We start from the raw sequence: 21167 nt of genomic DNA, 5'->3' as shown, positions 1-21167 counted from the left end.
CAAGTCCCAGAATTCAATAAAAAAAAGCATGGGCTAGAGCACCACATCAGGCATGGGCCTAGAAAACGTGGCAGCTAGGGCAACAGTATGCCTTGCAGTGGGAAGCCTGGTCATGCCATCCTGCAGCTCCATATCTGCGCTGCACCTCAAAGTAACAGCCACAGATGCACAAAGTCCTGGAAATCAACTGTGTGTCCTGTGCTGTTTGTGCGAATTTGTGAGTCTAGCCTATGTACGTTGGACCTGTGTCAGTCTGCACTTATTTGTGAATGGACTGGAGGTGGGTGGCATGTGATAAAATGAAAACTTTGTACACTTGCAAAGGACATTCAGTCCAAACTGTGTATGTATAATGTACTGAGCCCAGATAAACTCTGAAATGGTAAGGCTAGTATTGGAGCTCAGCATATTCCAGCCTTGCAAAAAAGAAATCACACAAAGTTTCCACTTTACACACTTACACATTTGGAGATTGCCTGGCAAGACTAGACTAAAATCACTTTCCTTGCAGATTACACATTTTTTCATGTTACCTTCTCATTCCGAACTCATTTTCAAAGGTACACCATGCATTGTTCTGTCTTCCACAGACAAATGTTTGCAATGTGTCATTGAATAGAACTCTCAGTATGCACCTGAAATTTCCCTGGGGTTAGAAAATGTATCATTTTCAGGGGCGGGAACTTTGCTAAACATTTGCCTAGTTGAGGGCTCCCATCTGTCATTTGCAGAGGGTGGATGTACAGCAGCAACATAGTACAAGAAGTAAATTCACTACTGAGGGACTAAAGGAGGCTGGAAGATTCTGTAAGGTAAGTACTCAGATAGAGTCTCAAAGTTTATACATTACAGGAGGCACAAGTGGTCTCAAGAGAGTTAGACAAAGAGGCAGCAGTATACAAGGGCATGAACGGTTATAGGAGAAGTGAAAGAAGCAGGGGGCTCAGTGAGAAGAATAGGGTAAGTGGGCTCTGGACGATTGGTAATGGAGAGTAGAGGAAGAGAGCTGAAAGAAGTGTTAGAGGTAGAGCTTCTGGAGGATAAATGACAAGGTGATTACTAGGTAAGGTAAGAAGTTGCAGTGAAAACTCCAGGTAAATGGGGGATGGAGCTGAGGCTTGAGAAGTGAAGCGGTGGATGAAGAGATCCCAGAGCAGATAGTAAGATGAGAGAGAAAGGAAGTAAAAGAGGGAAAGCAAAAGCGTTGTTGAATTTTGAACATTTACCTAGAGATTCTGGCTGTGGCTAATGTGAGACTTAGGAGGGGTTTGGCACAGGTGGGAGATGGATAGAGAAATGGTGGATGTGGAAACTGAAGGTGAGAGTTGCAATGACGTTATGAGGGGGCTGCAGGATGGGCAGTGAGTGATCAAGAGCTGCAAGAATACACAGAGTAGTGGTGTAGAAGGAGAGACTGCTCAGCCTCAGACAACCATTCAGGAATGCCTAGATTACTTTACGGTAATCTTCATTACTCTGATTCCATATTCATTTCTCATCATATTTCTTACTTATTTGCAGTTATGGTGAGAGAAACTCGCCAAGGTCCTGTTCTTTTTTATGCATACCCCTTTAAGGCATACTCTTATACAGTCTATTTGCCTGTATTATGAGCAGACGGTGATAGGGCCCAATGTCTTTTTCTGATTATTATTTCTTTGGAAGATGGGTTTTGTCTGCTTCCATACTTTTGGGAAGGATACTCTAATTGTGCCTTCTCCATGTCCTGGCAGTCGGGTTTAAGTGCAGTGGTTTGTCCCCTTTTTGTTTTTAGTCAACAGGGGAAAAAAAGTTTAAAGTCCCATGTTGTCTCAGAGGAACAGTAGATACGTAGTTTTAAAGATTTAAGTAAAAATAGTGCTTAAAAGCACAACACAGCAATTGTGGTTAACTGGACACACTCAACTAGGATGAAGTTCAGGCCAACTATGATGATACAAGTCCCAAGTTAGGCCCACTGAGAATTGAACCTATGTCCTTGACGCAATGAGAGGTCCCGGATCAAGATGCATCATATTGGTTTGAATGAGGAGCTGTGAGGACTGCGACGCAAGGTCTGTGTCGAGTTGCGTTGTGCTGTGCTGGTTCTGATGAGGAGCTGGGAGGGCTGGGATGCGAGTTGCCTTGTGCTGTGTCAGTTTCAAAGAGGAGCTGCAAGGGCTGCATCAGGTTGCATCATGTTGCATTGGTTCTGATGGCGACCACAGCTGGGCTGACAGAGCACAAGGACTGGGGAGGCACCACTTGGGGGGGGAGGAGGTTAGGACTCAAAACAGGCTGAGTCCAGGCACAGGATTCAAAATGGTTGGAGCCTTTTCTGTCCCTGAGGCTGTGATCAGAAGGCCAGCCAACTAGCCCTGGGAGTCATTCTGGTGGTGCCGGGGTCTAGATGTAGGTCCAGTCCTTCTTATCCAAGCAGCAGAGGAGCTGGGCAGCAGAGCAGCAGAGCAGCGGGGCAGCAGAAAAGCCCTTCTTACAGCAGAGCAGCAGACATTTATGAGTTCTCCACAGGTCCAAAATGTATCTGAAGAGTCTGTCTGAGGGTCCCCTTTTTATATCTGGTGTCTTATTTAAAGTGGGAGAAGTATCTAGCAGGTCTCCTTCAACAGCGCTTGGAATTTTCTGCCTCCCTGCCCAGGCTCCAGTCTGTCTCAAGCCACAAATGTCTAGTAGGATGTTGTTTGTGTGAAGGCAGGTCCCACCCTACTGACTTACAAGTGGGACTGTGCCCAGTTCCACCAGCTTAATCCCTCAAGGGATAACCCATCCAGGCACACTTAATCCCTCTTTTGCATGTTTGTCTGGGAGGAATTTACAAAAGTCAACTGCCAGCTACACCCAGTCATGTGACTCAGGAACAGGCTGCAGATACCAACTAGTTAGGACAGGAAAATTGAAAAAAGTGGAATTTTCAAAATTGTGTCTTAAAATCTGACTTTACCATTGAAAGGGTTTTAAATTGCATTCTCTCAGACACCAAACATGACTTTCCTACCACCTCCCAATAAAAAGTTAGCATTTATTAAGTGTCATAAGGTAATCTAACCCTATCCTATGTGAGAGATAGGGTTCACAGAAATGGAAAATGAAATGTATTTGTGAATGTTTCATTACCAAGACATGTAACACTTAAAGGTACATGTCCTGGGGGCTGTTTAGGGCCTATTTTAGGGGTGACATATGTATTGACAAGCATTTGCAATGCAATAGGTCTTGCATTTGCAAGAGTTAGAGCTATTGGCATTGTGAATGACAATGCCTTTTACCTGTGTGTTTTGGTTTGAAGTGTAGTGGATGTGTGTGGTGTGAAGTGGAATTATGTGGGTTGTGTTGGAATTGTTAGTTGTCGAATTGTGTGGGGTGGAATTGTGTGGTGTGGAGTGTATCTGTGTAGTATAATTATGTGACATGGTAAATATATAGGGGTGAGAGCTACACAGAATAGATAGAAAGAAAGACAAGAGAGATAGGCTGTTTGTGCAGGAAGTGGTGAATGAACTAGAGACAGAGGAGCAGAAAGTGCATGTGAGAGAAAGAAGGGGCGAGCGGGCCAAAACGCATAAAGAGGGAGTACCTGTATAAGCAGAAGAAACCCTAAGAAGAGGAGGAGAGCATGGGTTTGAGGGATGGAAACCTTGAAAAGGCACAGGAAAGGAACTGTGCTTAGTATTTGTGAGCAGGCAGTATAGAGAAGACATAGGGAGAGGTGGGATTGTGAGATGAGGGGGGTAGTGGTAGTGTGAGAAAGAGATGAGAGGGGCATGGGGTATGTGGTGAGAGTTGACAGGGTTGTTCAAAGTGCAAGGGAGAGATGTATTGGATTAGAATTCGTTTTTATGAAATTGTATGGCGTGGAATTGTGTGGTGTGGCGTGGTGTGAAGTTATGTAGTGGAAATGTGGGGTGTGTCAGTGACATTCCTTTGAATGTTTTTTCTTAGAATATCTACTCATTGATGCTCAAAATGGATCCAGAGATAGGAATGTTAGTTGTGAGAGAAACCCAAGACCATATGAGATCCCATTCATATTTCCATGAGACTTTAAAAGAGAGCACTTGTGCTTCCTTCAGCCAATTGTAATGAGGTTCAAGCGAGAGTGTGCAGAATGCACCACCACAGAAGACCAAAGACGGAGCGTGTTCTCAAGTCCAGTCAAAACGGGGGCAACAAATATGTAGGAAATGTGCAATATGTAACAGGTGAAACTCACAGCTCAATCGAGTCAGAAATTCTTTAGTTTAATGCGTTTCGGGAACCATTTCTTCTAGCACGTGATGTGTTCACATCAGGTTTTTGGTTAAGGGAAAGAGAACAGAGATGATGGATAAGAGAAGGAGAGATGAGGTCGACAATGGATGGATGGACGAACAGACGTTGGATGGATGAGAGGAGAGATGAGGGGATGGATGGATGGATTGGTGGATGAATAGTAGGTGGATGCTGAATGGATGAGAGAAGGACAGAGGTGATGGATGGATGGCTGGATGGTTGGATGGGTGGGAGAGGAGGTGAATGTTGGATGGATGAGAGGACAGAGGTGATGGATGGATCCAATGGGTGGATGGTTTTGAGCGGAGGATTGACGGATAAATGGTTGGACGGGGAGGGAGAGGGGATGGATGGATGTGTGGAAGGATGGATGGATGGAGGGAGAGTTTGTCATTGGATAGCTGAGAGGAGAGATGAGGTGATGCATGGATGGAGAGGAGGAGAATGTTGAATGGGTGAGAGAAGAACAGAAGGGATGGGTGAATGGATGGATGGATGAGGAGGTGGATGTTGGATAGATGAGAGAAGGGCAGAGGTGATGGATGGGTGGGTGGGTATTGGATGGATGGGAGAAGGAAAGGGAAGTGATGCATGGATGGAGAGTTTGTCGTTGGATGGATGAGAGATGAGTTGATGGATGGATGGATGGATGGATCCCAGCTCATAGAATGGCTGCTCCTCATGCCCAAGAGACCGTGGAGACCTATGTTTTGAAAACTTCTCTGTACTCACAGCCCCTGTGAGGACTGTTTGCATTTGAATGCACTAAGATTTTTCAACTAAGGGAGTCTGTTTTTTAGAAACTGCTAAGTAATCCTTGCCCTTTTGGGGGATGGTAACTTTTAAGGTTGGTGTGTTGCGTTAAAATGGGGATGCGTTGCATAAACTACTGTGTAGTCAGAGCACCTGGCCCATGAGGTGACATCTGGAAATCGGTGTTTTAAAAGCTGCTTGTTAATCCCAGCACCTGGGGCGTGAGGTGACATTTGAAGATTGGTGTTTTTGAAGCTGATGGGTAATCCCAACAGTTGGCATGTGGGAGCGCATCTACAGACTCAGGCATGCTACCATCTGATGGGATTATTACCTTTCGGGTGCAAGGAGCTCGGCTCCCCCGCCGGTGTCCAGCTGCCACCTGGAAAGGTTTGTTCAGATGCTGCACAGACCACCTCTTCCTGCCACTCTAATCCCTCCCTGGTACTCCGGGGCAGACTGGCAGCCTCTTTTCCGTTTAAAGTGGAATTAGGGAATTGCGTTAAACTAGCTACCTATCAAAGGAGGGCTTTGTTTTTTAAGTGTTCCTGTCCTGATATTAAGTTCCTGTCCCTCTTGCAATACGCAACTCTGGCCGGTCACCTAGTGATATGGCTGCAGCTGTGTGGGGGTGCTTACAAATGGGGTTGAGTGATGAGGGGTGGTGGGGGAATGAACAACACCCTCACAAATGCAGTGAGTCGACCAAAACACTTGGATAAAACGAAGAAAATTGAGTTCCTGTTTGGATCTAGTAGGTCAAAAAAGTCAGTGCATAGCTGCCCTTTGTGGGATGCTATGTTCAACCTTCAAGTTACATTTTAGAATGGTGGCAGGGCCTATTCAGTGTGTCATCCTATATACACTATTGACGTTGAAGTAAATACACGTGCAACATGCAGCATTATTTCTAGACACAGTAAGGCGTCAGTAAGCATTATGATTAAAAAAAAAGAGTTGATCGTTCTCTGACAGGGCTGCATCCGCTTTTCATCATTCCGACAACATGAGTAACATTGAAATAGCTAATAATGTTCCCCAGTATGCAAAGTAGTACTACATTATCTTTCTAAGAGACGCGTCGTTATGCAAGTGTTACAGTAAACAAAAATATGTTATTGTCTGACAGAGATACTCTGCCTTTCATATTTCTGTTAAGATGAGTGACATCAATTTGAGAACTAATAATAATAATGCTGACTGTATGCAGCGGTACTCTGAGGCTCAACAGTGGAGCGACGAGTCATGTTAAAGAAATATTTTTATTGTCTGGAAAGGCGCCACATTTCATCTTTCCGATAATACGTGTAAGAGATAATTTGATAATTCCAGAACGGCCGGCTCTTTGCAGATCTTTGAAATGTTGCGCAAAAAATAGGTCCTATTTATACTATTTTTGCGCCGCATTTGCGTCAGTTTTTGACGCAAAAGCGGCGTAAACTTACAAAATACAAGTGTATTTTGTAAGTTTGCACCGCTTTTGCTGCAGAAAATGACGCAAATGCAGTGCTAAAAAAGTATAAATATGGGACAAAGTTCGGTTTCCTCAAAAGCCATATTCAGGGCCACTAGACTTATGTGATTCTGCAGCATCAGCTTTTTTCGCATAATTTTGAATTTGCAGCATCTATTATCTGCTGCATGATCTGCAGATATTAACAAAAAAATGTTTTGACCTGAAAGAAATCAAAACTAGAAGCGCATCCACATTGTCTTTGCCGAGGTAACTGGTCATCTTCCATTTGTTTTTTACTATATTAAGGGCCTCATTACAACCCTGGCGGTCAAAGACTGCCAGGGCTGTTTTGGCGATTGTACCGCCAACAGGCTGGCGGTACAATCTGCCTTATTACGACCACGGCGGTAGCGCTGCGGTCGCACCGCTGGGACCGGCTTTTTCCCGCCATGGTTGTCCCGGCAGTTTTAATCGGCCAGGGCAGCGCTGCTTGCAGCGCTGCCCAGGGGATTACGACTCCCCTTCCTGCCAGCCTGTCCATGGCAGTAGAGACCGCCATGGAAAGGCTGGCGGGAAGGGGAGTCACGGGGCCCCTGGGGTCCCCTGCACTGCCCATGCACTTGGCATGGGCAGTGCAGGGGACCCCAGGCACAGCCCCACCCTGCTTTTCACTGCCTGCACAGCAGAGAGTGAAAAGCACGACGGGTGCAGCTGCACCCGTCGCACGGCCGCAACACCAATGTTACGGCCGACATCCCCGCTGGGCCGGCGGGCGGAAACTCTGTTTACGCCTGCCGGCCCAGCGGGGATGTCGTAATTCGGCCGGCGGGATTGCGGCCTCATATGCGGCCGCACGGTGGTCCAACCTTGGCGGGCGGCGAAGGTTGTAATAAGGGCCTAAGTTGTTAAATGGGCACTAATGTGGGGAGATCTTTGACCAAACAGTAATACCATGTGTAAAATGACAAAGTAATGAATAATCAAACAATTTGCCTTTTCTCGCCACATCATTTTATTTACCCTACAGCATAATTTTGTGATCCTGTCACATAGGGCCATATGTATGAACACATTTTCGCATAGACACAGAATTGGTAAAACCCTTTGATGCATCTGGCCCATAATTCCTGTGGCCCTGGTCATATGATTGGCAAGGCATTACAAAACAAACAGCACTCTCATTCATGCACCACATCTGAGTGCTCCTGAGGACCACGCCATGATTGGACGACATCACACCGTCTTTAGCAAAACATCACAACCTAAAAAGCAGCGGCTCAGAGAAGGTGAGAGCAAGTGGTGTAACAACCAGAGCTGCCGGCTTTTGATCTGTGTCTTGGCGTCGACTCAACATCCTGTGATTTTGGGCGAATCAGTGAAACTAAATATTTGAACTGGCGCTCATGGATTTTCTATGGTTTTTAACTATTTCTCTTAGAGTTTCAGGTGGAATAGCTGGAAAAATCTTTCAGGACATAATCATCAACACTCGCTTATTAGTGTAAAAGGCCATTTATTAGGACAGGATTGCAAACATAACATAACATTGATATACACTGTAACTTCAATTTATCGACCTTTCAACCCCTCCTTTGAGCTCCCCCCAGTCTTCCTTTTTACTTCATTCCTCCAATCTTGCCTCTGTTCCAGAATCCACATACATTCCCCCACAAATCCCTCTTTTCTTTCCGTCCCCTGCCTGTCTCAGGCATCCCCCACTCTGTCATCCTTCACCTGTTTCTTCTTCTCCCCTGGAAGGGTGGCCAGGCCTGCATCTGACTCACCACCCTACCCCATCTACTGCCACCAAGTTCGCAAATCTGCCCTAACCCTGGCATCATCCCTCCCTTTGCCCTTGCCTAGTTTCCCAGAACCAATTCACTTTTACCTTAATCCCTATGTGCGGTGGGTGGGTGGCCAACTTCGCAGCAGCATAGCAGGCTGTCGCGGAAGAGGCCATCCCCCCATGCTAATCCCTCTATATACCCCCACCCTTGGACCCTCCCCACCCTAGACCCGGTCAATCCCTGTCCAGCTGTGTCACTACCCCCAACCCGAATGCTCCCGTGGAGAGACTAGACTGCGTCTGCTCTTCACGGGGCCCTACATCGGGACATAATCATCAACACTAACTTATTAGTGTAAAAGGCCATTTATTAGGACAGTATTTCAAGCAAACATAACATTGATATACACTGCAACTTCAATTTATCGACCTTTCAACCACCCTTTGAACTTCCCCATTCTTCCTTTTTACTTCATGCCTCCACCATCCACATACATTCCCCTACAAATCCCTCTTTTCCTTCCGTCCCCTGTCTGTCTCGGGTATCCCCTACTCTGTCATCCTTCACCTGTTTCTTCTTCTCCCCCTGGAAGGGTGGCCAGGCCTGCATCTGACTCTCCACCCTCCCCATCTACTTCCACCCAGCACAAACCCCCTTTGGGCATTTTGCTGCCCCACCAGCGAACCCACAGCAACACCGCAACCTTAAGCAGTTTATCTCATCCCAACTTTTACCCCCAACCGTTCCCCCAAAATCCAACACAGTTCCATAATGTAATATGTATCACCCATCTCAGAAAGGTGCAACCTGTCATCCTTGAAGAGCACCGCTTCTTCCTCCTGAATGCCCTCGCGTTTCATCACTTTATGTAATGAGTCCCAACCAAAAAACCCTCATAGCCTGATTGAGCTTCCTCCGATCCTTCTCATGAACTGTGTTTCATTGCCCCTCTCCCTATTCTTAGGAGCACAGATTAGTCCATACAACACAAGTTCCATGCATGTTCTGGCACCTCAAAATTCATGTCCTGTTGCATGTGTTGCAGTAGGGTGAGCCTCAGAGAGCTGTACCAGGTCATTCTCCCCCAAATTGTCTGTACACCCCCACGTTGGACTCAGAGATGTTAAAAAGAAAGCAAGTTACCCCACCGCATGATGCTCCTTCCCTACCACAAAAAACTTTGTGACAGCTACCCAGCAGACCGAGAGAACGTCTGTAAAGTTGCCTCTCTGCATATGTCGCCGCCAAAGCATGAATGAATGATACCCGAATATCCATGTGACCACTTTTGCTTACTCGGGCCGCTTACGCAACCTGCAAAGAAAAACAATAGTTGAATGGCTGACTAGCACCCCCCCTGCTTCCAGCTACTGTGCCCTTATACCTACAGCCCTGTCTCTCACAGCTCATGCCCTCAAACAACAGTCACCGCCTTTAGACCACCAACCCCAAAGCACTGATCTGAACCCGGTCCCAGCCGAAGCTGGCTGCCGCCGTGGCTGCCCCAAACTAAAAGGAAAAGGCATACAATTAATTAGCCTACAGCCTAACCCTAGGCAATGTCACCCTCAAGACCGACAGCAATTGGAACCCAGTAATTTATTTCCCCTTTGCGTGACAAAAAGCATTCTCCCCTCTCATCATCCCATGTGTCCAGAAACTGACCTATTCAATTACCAGACAAGCTGCTGCAATGCCCCCTCTGTTCAAACATGCCCATCTCCCCTCGTCCCATGGATCTGTTTTTTGACCGTTGAAGCCATATGCCCCGGCAACTGCCACGTAAGCTGACCACCCCTCACTGTATGCCAACAGACTTCCCACCATCCGGCAACTCATGACACCCGGAGAGCCCCAAAACATATATTCCACGCAGAACCTGAACTGTGCCACTTCTTGTGCATCCACCCAACATACTGGCAATACGTGCAACATTTCAAGCAGCCGCACAAATGCAATAGCCCCTCTCATTGATGTTCCCTACCCCAGTTTCCCCTTTCCCCCAACCCATCAACAGTTCCACAATATCATACTTAGCAGGATCACAATGAAACAAATGCTCATAGAAAAACACACCTGCCCACTTGCCCACAATCGTGGTTGGTGAGAAACCTTTCCAAATCAAGACAATCCAAATCAACCCTTGTGTCTTCATAGTACGACTAGCCAGCAACCAAATTGTCCCATCACATCCTACAAAATTCTGGAACTCCAACCATATCAGGTGGAAACTCCTCCGCGTGGGTGCGGCCAAAGACCTCTCGGCCAGCCTAATGACCATCACGTCCCCACTCCCAACTGTCTACCAGGACCATTGTCTTGCATCCGTCCGTATCTTGGGCCAAGCTGTGAAAAAACATTGCCACAGCAAACGATACAGGGAATCTGCAACTGAATTGTTCGTCCCCAACATGTGCTGCCTTAAAAATATTTTTCCCGGAGATAAGCACTGAAGCACGAACTTCCGCACCAGCCGCAGTACCATTAGGTACCTTGCCCTCTGTTTGTTGACCAAATCCACTGCTGTCAGATTATCCACATGTAAAAACTTATGGTTGGAGTGACCAACCCATCTCCCCACACTATCCAAGCCACGAACAGTGGAAAGAATTCTCGGAACACAATACTCCTGCCTTGTGTCAACCATGCCTCCAGCTATGCTGCCACGCTTCACTGTCCATTCCCAAGAAGGCCAAACCCAGCTGCCCCTGTCGCATCCGACAATATCAGCACCTGCTATACAGTATCCTCTTTCCCAAAAAGCCATTGATACCCTGTTTAAAACCATGTGAGAAACATGTCCCACACCCGTATGTCCGCTCTCAGGCCCCCTGTGATGTATGCACCCAGCATCGCAACTCCCACACACCTACAAAATGTCCTGCCCCCTCGCACCACTCGGCATGCGAATTTTTGAGGAAGCCCAATAGCTTGTATGTGTAGGAGGCCTGCCTGGTTTGTGGTGGGTACCTCGGGTACTTACACCAGGTCCAGTTATCCCTCATTAGTAGAGAGTAGAAGTGTTCTAGCAGCTTAGGCTGATAGAGGTAGCTATAGCAGATCAGCCAAGGCTGAACTAGGAGACATGCAAAGCTCCTGCAATACCACTATATCACATAGGTACCATATCATAAGAAAGACAATACGCAGAGTTACTAAAAATAAAGGTACTTTATTTTAGTGACAATGTGCCAAAAGTATCTCAGTGGATATACTCCCTTGGGAGGTAAGTAACATACACAAAATATACACAAAAAACCACATCAGTTAAGTAAAACAGTCACAAAATAGTGCAAACACTGTAGAACACAATAGAATTCATTTGGCCTAGGGGCAACACAAACCATATACTAAATAAGTAGAATGCTAACCACGAATGCACCCCTAGGCAAGTGTATTGTGTAGAGGGTCGCTGGGAGTGTTAGAAAACATTAAGGATATAGAGGAGACCCCAGCCCGGGACCCAGGAAAGCAGGAGTAAAGTACTACTATTTCCCCCAAAACACACTAAAGTCATGATAAAGGATTTTGCAAGGACCACTCTAGACTGCAAAGCACTGAAGACGGATTCTGGGACCTGAAGACCTGTAAAGGAAGGGGACTATGTCCAAGAGTCACTAAAGTGTCCAGGGGGGGCAGTTACCACAATTTTTACTTGTATGTCCGGTTGTTTTTGCCTGTCTCACTGGGATCCTGCTAGCCAGGACCCCAGTGCCCACAGTTGTGGCCTGCATGTGTGTGCCCTGTGTAGAGTCTAACTGTGTCACTGAGGCTCTGCTAATCAGAACCTCAGTGCTTTATGCTCTCTCTGCCTTTAATATTGTCACTGCAGGCTAGTGACCATTTTTACCAATTCTAATTGCCACACTGGAACACCCTTATAATTCCCTAGTATATGGTGCCTAGGTACCCAGGGTTTTGGGGTTCCAGGAGATCCCTATGGGCTGCAGCATTTCTTCTGCCACCCATAGGGAGCTCAGACCAATATTACACAGGACTTCCACTGCAGCCTGAGTGAAATAACGTCCACGTTATTTCACAGCCATTTTTCACTGCACTTAAGAAACTTATAAGTCACCTATACTTCAGTGGTGATGGTTAGATGCAAAGTTACTAAGTGTGAGGGCACCCTGGCACTAGCCAAGGTGCCCCCACATAGTTCGGGGCAATTACCCCGGACTTTGTGAGTGCGGGGACACCATTACACGCGTGCACTGCATATAGGAAAATACCTATATGTAGCTTCACAATGGTAACTCCGAATATGGCCATGTAACATGTCTAAGATCATGGAATTGTCCCCCATGCCAAATCTGGTATTGGGGTGCCAATCTCATGCTTTCCCGGGGCTCCAGCATGGACCCAGGTACTGCCAAACCAGCTCTCTGGGGTTTCACTGCAGCTACTGCTGCTGCCAACCCACAGACAGGCTTCTGCCCTCCTGGTGTCTGGGCAGCCCAGTCCCAGGAAGAGGAACAAAGGATTTCCTCTGAGAGAGGGTGTTACACCCTGGCCTCTGGGAATGCTTTGAAGGGCACAGATGGAGCCCTCCTTGCATAAACCAGTCCACACCAGTTCAGGGAACCCCCAGCCCTGCTCTGGGGCGAAACTGGGCAAAGGAAAGGGGAGTGACCACTCACTTGTCCATCACCACCCCAGGGGTGGTGCCCAGAGCTCCTCCAGTGTGTCGCAGACCTCTGCCATCTTGAATCCAGAGGTGTGGGGGCCTCTGAGTGGCCAGTGCCAGCAGGTGATGTCAGAGACCCCTCCTGATAGGCGCTTACCTGACTAGGTGGCCAATCCTCCTCTGAGGGCTATTTAGGGTCTCTCCTGTGGGCTTTTCTTCAGATAACGAATGCAAGAGCTCACCAGAGTTCCTCTGCATCTCCGTCTTTGACTTCTGCCAAGGATCGACCACTGACTGCTCCAGGACGCCTGCAAAACTGCAACAAAGTAGCAAGAAGACTACCAGCGACATTGTAGCACCTAATCCTGCCGGCGTTCTCTACTGTTTCCTGGTGGTGCATGCTCTGAGGGCTGTCGGTCTTCACCCTGCACCGGAAGCCAAGAAGAAATCTCCTGTAGGTCGAAGGAATCTTTCCCCTGCTACCGCAGGCACCAATCTTCTGCTTCACTGGTCCTCTGGGTCCCCTCTAATCGTGATGAGCGTGGTCCCTGGAACACAGGTGCTGGATCCAAGTGACCCCGACAGTCCAGCGGTCCATCTGTCCAAATTGGCAGAAGTAAGTCCTTGCCTCCCCTCTCAAGACAGCAATCCTGTGTACTGCGTGAACTGCAGCTGCTAGGGCTTCTGTGCACTTTTGCAAGGAATCCTTCGTGCACAGCACAGCCCAGGTCCCCAGCAGTCCGTCCTGCATTGCTTAACTCGCTGAGTTGGCCACCGGCTTCGTGGGACCCTCCTTTGTAGTGTGAGATGACCACTGTGCTCAGTTTTCTTGAACCCGTGTTCAAGTACTTCTGCGGGTGCTGCCTTCTTCTGCATGGGCTCTCTGTGTTGCTGAGGGCCCCCCGTCTCCTCTTCCAAGTGGCAACCTCCTTGTCTTTCCTGGGCCTGGGCAGCACCCATTTTCTTTACCACAAACTTTGCAGCTAGCAAGGCTTCTATGCAGTCTTTCCCCAAAGAAACAACTCTGCAACCTCCAGCATTCACTGGGACATCTTCTGTGCAAAGGAGAAGTTCCTAGCATCTTCAGTTGTTGCAGAATCTTCAGCTTTTTCCACCCGGAGGCAGCCATTTTGCACCTTCATCCTGGGTTTAGTGGGCACCTGTCCTCCCTGGACACTTTCGTGACTCCTGGACTTGGTCCCCTTCCTTTGCAGCTCCTCAGGTCCAGGAATCCATCTTCAGGGCTTTGCAGTCAGTTGTGGTCTTTGCAGAATCTCCTATCACGACTTTGGTGTGTTTCTGGGGAAGTAGGGTAACTTTACTCCTACTTTTCAGGGTCTTGGTGTGGGGTATCTTGGACACCCTTGGTGTTTTCTTACACTCCTAGCGACCCTCTACACACTACATTAGGCCTGGGGTCCCTAAGTGGTTCGCATTCCACTTTCTTAGTATATGGTTTGTGTTGCCCCTAGGCCTATTGCATCCTATTGTATTCTACAGTGTTTGCACTACTATTTTTCTAACTGTTGACTTACCTGATTTTGGTTTGTGTGTATATTTTGTGTATTTTACTTACTTCCTAAGGGAGTATATCCTCTGAGATATTTGTGGCACATTGTCACTAAAACAAAGTACCTTTATTTTTTAGTAACTCTGAGTATTGTGATTCTTATGATATAGTACCTATAGGATATAAGTGGTATAGTAGGAGCTTTGCATGTCTCCTTGTTCAGCCTAAGCTGCTCTGCTATAGCTACCTCTATCAGCCTAAGCTGCTAGAGCACTACTAATCTACTAATAAGGGATAACTGGACCTGGCACAAGGTCTAAGTACCATCAGGTACCCACTATAAGCCAAGCCAGCCTCCTAAATTGGTGGTGCAGTGGTGGGATAAGTACTTGTATCTGCTTTACCACTTTGTCATTGGTGCTTTTCATAAGAAAAACATATTCCAAATACTTAAAAATATACACAGTTAACCTAAACAGTTTAACTTACTTTCTACAAACTTTCTTAAAAGTTTCAGAAAAGTTTTCAAAAGTTTTGAAAAGTTTGAAAGGTTTTTCTCTTTTCTTTAAAAGTTTCTAAAAACGTTTTTCTCTCTGTCCTACACCCTTTCTAACAATCATGTCTGCAGTTGAACTTACTCCCACAGTTATCCAGGCAACGTATGGTAGTTTAAACTTTAAAGGTTTGAGGGGTCTCTGCATAGAAAGAGGTTTAAGCATTGGTACGATCCCTACCAAAAATCTTCTCCTTAGCCTTCTCCTAGAAAGTAACCAGAACCAGTCTGGCCCATCCCAGGAGGTAGAGGAGGGGGGTACCCAGCAAGACTCAGAGGAGTCCCCTGAGGATGATGGGGAGGGTTCATCCAAAGACCTGCCAGCTAACAGGCCTCCTAGTGACACTGGTAGTGGGAGGGGGTTACACACTAGTAGGGCACCTTTCACTCCAAAAGGCCAGGTTACTAGAGTCCAGCCAGTTAGAGACAGGTCCCACTCTGCCAATTCCCACATTTCTTCTGTGTCCCAGAATTCCCAAGCCTCCCACCCTGAGGATAACACTATGGAAAGGGAACTCAGAAAGCTGAGGTTGGAAGAGGCCAGGCTGAAGCTACGACAGCAGCAGCTGGCCTTAGACAGGGAATCTCTAGATGTAGAGAGGGAAAGGCAGAGATTGGGGTTAGTTCCCCATGGTGGCAGCAGCAGTGTTTTTGATAGCAATCCTGTAAGAGAACAAGATTCCAGAAACCTACATAAGATAGTCCCCCCTTACAAGGAGGGGAATGACATTAAGAAGTGGTTTGCTGCACCTGTTTCAGGTCCTGAGCTCGCCCCCCACGACCGCAGCACCAACCTGCTGCCTCCTGCCTCTGTCCCCTGACCACGCTGCTGTTTGCGTGTTCGAGGCCCTCCTCCACCCGCAGGCATCCTCCTGCGCCTCATCCCTGGGGTCTAGTGGGCTCTGACTAGCTTCGCTTGACCCGTGTGCCGCTTCCGCCGTCCCGTAAGTGTTTTTTCAGTTTTCTCGCTTTTTCAGCGCCTCGCCGCCGGCGCTTCTGCCCCCTTTGTGCCCCCCTGATTGCCGTCTCCCCGATCGTAAATTGTGCCATACTGTTTTTCTGTTTGTGTGATTTTTCTTATTGTATCTGCTCGTATTTTGCTTGTTTTTCAGTGTTTCTGCCCCTTGTGCGCTCCTCGTTCCCTGCCGCTGCCTCCCTGCGGCCCCGCCCCCCTCGCACCCCCATTTGCCGCTCCCTCCCGCCTCCCGCCTCCCAGCTGCTCCTCCCTCCCCCCTCCCTTCTTAATGGCTGGCGCTGCGCGTCGCGAGTGAGCGACCTCTGACCTGTTTCAGGTCCTGAGCTCGCCCCCCACGACCGCAGCACCAACCTGCTGCCTCCTGCCTCTGTCCCCTGACCACGCTGCTGTTTGCGTGTTCGAGGCCCTCCTCCACCCGCAGGCATCCTCCTGCGCCTCATCCCTGGGGTCTAGTGGGCTCTGACTAGCTTCGCTTGACCCGTGTGCCGCTTCCGCCGTCCCGTAAGTGTTTTTTCAGTTTTCTCGCTTTTTCAGCGCCTCGCCGCCGGCGCTTCTGCCCCCTTTGTGCCCCCCTGATTGCCGTCTCCCCGATCATAAATTGTGCCATACTGTTTTTCTGTTTGTGTGATTTTTCTTATTGTATCTGCTCGTATTTTGCTCGTTTTTCAGTGTTTCTGCCCCTTGTGCGCTCCTCGTTCCCTGCCGCTGCCTCCCTGCGGCCCCGCCCCCCTCGCGCCCCCATTTGCCGCTCCCTCCCGCCTCCCGCCTCCCAGCTGCTCCTCCCTCCCCCCTCCCTTCTTAATGGCTGGCGCTGCGCGTCGCGAGTGAGCGACCTCTGACCTGTTTCAGGTCCTGAGCTCGCCCCCCACGACCGCAGCACCAACCTGCTGCCTCCTGCCTCTGTCCCCTGACCACGCTGCTGTTTGCGTGTTCGAGGCCCTCCTCCACCCGCAGGCATCCTCCTGCGCCTCATCCCTGGGGTCTAGTGGGCTCTGACTAGCTTCGCTTGTCCCGTGTGCCGCTTCCGCCGTCCCGTAAGTGTTTTTTCAGTTTTCTCGCTTTTTCAGCGCCTCGCCGCCGGCGCTTCTGCCCCCTTTGTGCCCCCCTGATTGCCGTCTCCCCGATCGTAAATTGTGCCATACTGTTTTTCTGTTTGTGTGATTTTTCTTATTGTATCTGCTCGTATTTTGGTCGTTTTTCAGTGTTTCTGCCCCTTGTGCGCTCCTCGTTCCCTGCCGCTGCCTCCCTGCGGCCCCGCCCCCCTCGCGCCCCCATTTGCCGCTCCCTCCCGCCTCCCAGCTGCTCCTCCCTCCCCCCTCCCCCCTCCCCCCTCCCTTCTTAATGGCTGGCGCTGCGCGTCCGCGCCGCTGGCGCGCCAGAGGCGCGCCAGAGGCAAGCCCGTCTGCGCCCGTCCGCGCCTGGACCGCGCCCAGCGCCACACTCCCTGGCCCTCGCGCCCCCCGCATCCGCTACTCGATCAACGAACTCCGCGCCTTCAACCCCGGCCCCTCCACTGAATGCTACCGGGCATCCCCGAAGCACACGAAAGGACCTTTTTCCTGCCGTACCTGCAACTTCTCCTGCACCAGAACGACCATTCCAACTACGAAAACATCCAACCCCAACCACCTGAACTGCATCCTCATCAACACCCGCTCCGCACGAAAACACGCCATCGAGCTCTGGGATTTGCTCGACACCACTGCTCCTGACGTGGCTTTCCTGACCGAAACCTGGTGGAACGACTCCTCGTCTCCGGACATCGCCATCGCCATACCGGACGGCTACAAAATCACCAGAAGAGATCGAACCAACGGAATCGGCGGCGGAATAGCCATCGCTCACAAAGCTACCCTCAAAATCCACACCCACTCGGACGACACCCTCAGGACAGCAGAACACCTCCACTTCCAGATCCACACGGACCCCAACACGACCCTCAGAGGAACCCTCATTTACCGCCCACCAGGACCAAGAGCCCCCTTCAACGACACCATCGCCGACCTTGCAAGCACCCACGCCCTCGCTTCCCCGGATTACATCCTCCTGGGAGATCTGAACTACCATCTGGAAAATGCCAACGACGTCAACACCGCGTCACTGACCTCCAACCTCCTCAACCTCGGTCTCCGACAGCTAGTCAACACACCTACCCACATCGCCGGTCACACCCTTGACCCCCTCTTCACCTCTAGCAACCACATTTCCTTCAACCACACCTCCGAACTCCACTGGACTGACCATCACTGTGTCCATTTCACCTATAAGAAAACCACAGAGCAACACCGCATCCAGCTACCTCCCCACCGCCGCTGGGGCAAAGTCACCCAAGAACAACTGACCAGCACCCTCAGCAACAACCCTCCACCCGACGCAATCGACCCGAGCACAGCCGCCATCAACCTCCATCAATGGATCCTCGACTGCGCCAACACCCTTGCCCCTCTCAAGAAACCCACCACCATCCAAGGAAAGAAAAAAACCAGCCTGGTTCACAGACGATCTCACCACCTCCAAAAGCAACTGCCAGAAGCTCAAAAAGAAATGGATCCAAGAACGCACACCCGACAACCTCGCCGCCCTCAAAAACACCAACCGCGAACACCACCAACGGATCCGCACCGCCAAGCGCGCCCACTTCACCGAACGCATCAACAACAACGCCCACGACTGCAAAGAACTCTTCGGCATCGTGAAGGAACTCTCCAATCCGAAAGCCAACTCCAACGACATCCCGCCCTCCCAGAAACTCTGCGACGATCTCTCCACCTTCTTCCACCAGAAAATCACCACCATCCACGACAGCTTCATCACCGGTCCACCGCCAGACCTCACCCCTGACGTCTCCTCCCGCGACTGCCGCCTCACCGCCTGGACCCACGTGGACGAGGCAGAAACCATAGCAACCATGAACACCATCCACTCAGGCTCCCCCACGGACCCCTGCCCCCACCATATTTTCAACTCAGCCAACGCCACCATCGCCCCCGAACTCCGCAAGATCATCAACCTATCCCTCACTTCTGCCACCTTCCCGGACAGCTGGAAACACGCAGAAATCCAACCCCTCCTCAAAAAACCCAAGGCTGACCCCAACGACCTCAAAAACTTCCGTCCGATCTCTCTCCTCCCTTTTCCAGCGAAAGTCATCGAGAAGATCGTCAACACTCAGCTCACCCACTTCCTCGAAGACAATTCCATCCTGGACCCCTCACAATCCGGATTCAGACGAAACCACAGCACTGAGACTGCCCTCCTCGCCGCCACAGATGACATCAGACATCAAATGGACAACGGCGAAACCTGAGCCCTCATCCTCCTCGACCTATCAGCCGCTTTTGACACCGTCTGCCACCGCACCCTACTGACCCACCTCCAAGAAGCCGGCATCCAAGATAAAGCCCTCCACTGGATCTCATCCTTCCTCTCCGACAGAACGCAGAGAGTCCGTCTCTCCCCTTTCCGCTCCAAAGCCACCAACCTCATCTGCGGCGTCCCCCAAGGATCCTCCCTCAGTCCCACGTTGTTCAACGTCTACATGGCCCCCCTCGCTCAACTGGCCCGCCAACACCACCTCAGCATCATCTCCTACGCCGACGATACCCAGCTCGTCCTCTCCCTGACCAAAGACCCGCTCACCGCCAAAACAAACCTCCACGAGGGACTAAAATCCATCGCCGATTGGATGAACAACAGCCGCCTGAAACTCAACTCCGACAAGACGGAAGTCCTCATCCTCGGACGCACTCCCTCGGCCTGGAACGACTCATGGTGGCCCTCCGTCCTCGGACTCCCACCCACCCCTGCCAGCCACGCAAGAAACCTCGGCTTCATCCTGGACTCCGCCCTCACCATGTCCAAACAGGTCAGCGCCGTCTCCTCCTCCTGTTTCAACACCCTTCGAATGCTCCGCAGAATCTTCAAGTGGATTCCAACAGAAACCAGAAAGACGGTGACCCAGGCCCTCGTCAGCAGCAGACTTGACTACGGCAACGCACTCTACACAGGCATACCAACCAAAGACATCAAACGCCTCCAACGTATCCAAAATGCCTCCGCCCGACTGATCCTCAACATACCTCGCCGAAGTCACATCTCCCCTCACCTAAAGGAACTCCACTGGCTCCCGGTAGACAAGAGGATAACCTTCAAACTCCTGACCCACGCTCACAAGGCACTTCACAACACCGGACCCTCCTACCTCAACACCAGACTCAACTTCTACACGCCAACACGTCAACTCCGATCCGCCAACCTCGCCCTCGCCATCGTACCCCGAATCCAGCGCAAGACATCCGGCGGCAGATTCTTCTCCTTCCTCGCCGCCAAGACCTGGAACTCTCTCCCCACATCTCTTCGCCAGACCCAGGACCTCCTCACATTCAGAAGGCTCCTCAAGACCTGGCTCTTCGACCGCTAATCCAGCAGCGCCCCCCCCCCCCCCTCAGCGCCTCGAAACCCTGACGGGTACATAGCGCGCTTTATAAATACCATGATTGATTGATTGATTGATTGATTGATTGAGAGGGCTTGTATGGTACAGTTGGTCCCGCAAAGGCAGTGGGCTGCTATCTTGTGGCTATCTTTCAATGGTAAGGGTAGGGATAGGCTCCTTACTGTCAGAGAAAGCGATGCTAATAATGACAAAGTTTTGAAGGATGCACTCTTGGGTGGATTTGGCTTAACCACTGAACAATACAGGATACAGTTCAGAGATACCAGTAAAGAGTCCTCTCAAGACTGGACAGACTTTGTAGACTGTACAGTGAAGGCCTTGGAGGGTTGGTTACATGGCAGTAAGGTGACTGACTATGAAAGCCTGTATAATCTAATCCTGGGAGAGCATATTTTGAACAATTGTGTGTCTGATTTGTTGCACCAGTACTTGGTAGACTCGGATCTGACCTCTCCCCAAGAATTAGGAGTGAAGGCAGACAAATGGGTCAGAACCAAAGTGAACAGAAACGTTCATACAGGTGGTGACAAGGATGGCAAGAAGAAAGATGGTGAGAAATCTCAGGATAAGCATGGGGATAAAGGTAAAACTAAAGATCCCTCTTCACATCCTAAACACTCTTCAGGGGGTGGGGATAAATTATCTTCTTCCTCTTCTTCACAGCCCACACACACTAAAAAGCCTTGGTGCTATGTGTCTAAAAATAAAGGCCATAGGCCAGGGGATAAGTCCTGCCCAGGTAAACCCCCTGAGCCTACCACCACTAATACATCAAACTCT

General features: G+C 49.7%; 1 protein-coding gene across 1 annotated transcript in view; it reads left to right on the top strand.

Moving 5' to 3' along the window:
- Window positions 1-736: 736 nt before the first annotated feature.
- CYP19A1 (cytochrome P450 family 19 subfamily A member 1) overlaps window positions 737-21167 on the top strand; it is a 392824-nt gene continuing 372393 nt past the window's right edge. Inside the window, exon 1 of the mRNA XM_069222480.1 lies at window positions 737-812. The gene's annotated coding sequence lies outside the window, so the exon portion shown is untranslated. The remainder of the gene's footprint in view (window positions 813-21167) is intronic.

This window comes from Pleurodeles waltl, chromosome 3_1 (assembly GCF_031143425.1).
Source record: "Pleurodeles waltl isolate 20211129_DDA chromosome 3_1, aPleWal1.hap1.20221129, whole genome shotgun sequence".
Lineage (NCBI taxonomy): Eukaryota > Metazoa > Chordata > Amphibia > Caudata > Salamandridae > Pleurodeles > Pleurodeles waltl.
This window is presented reverse-complemented; position numbering and strand designations above follow the sequence as displayed.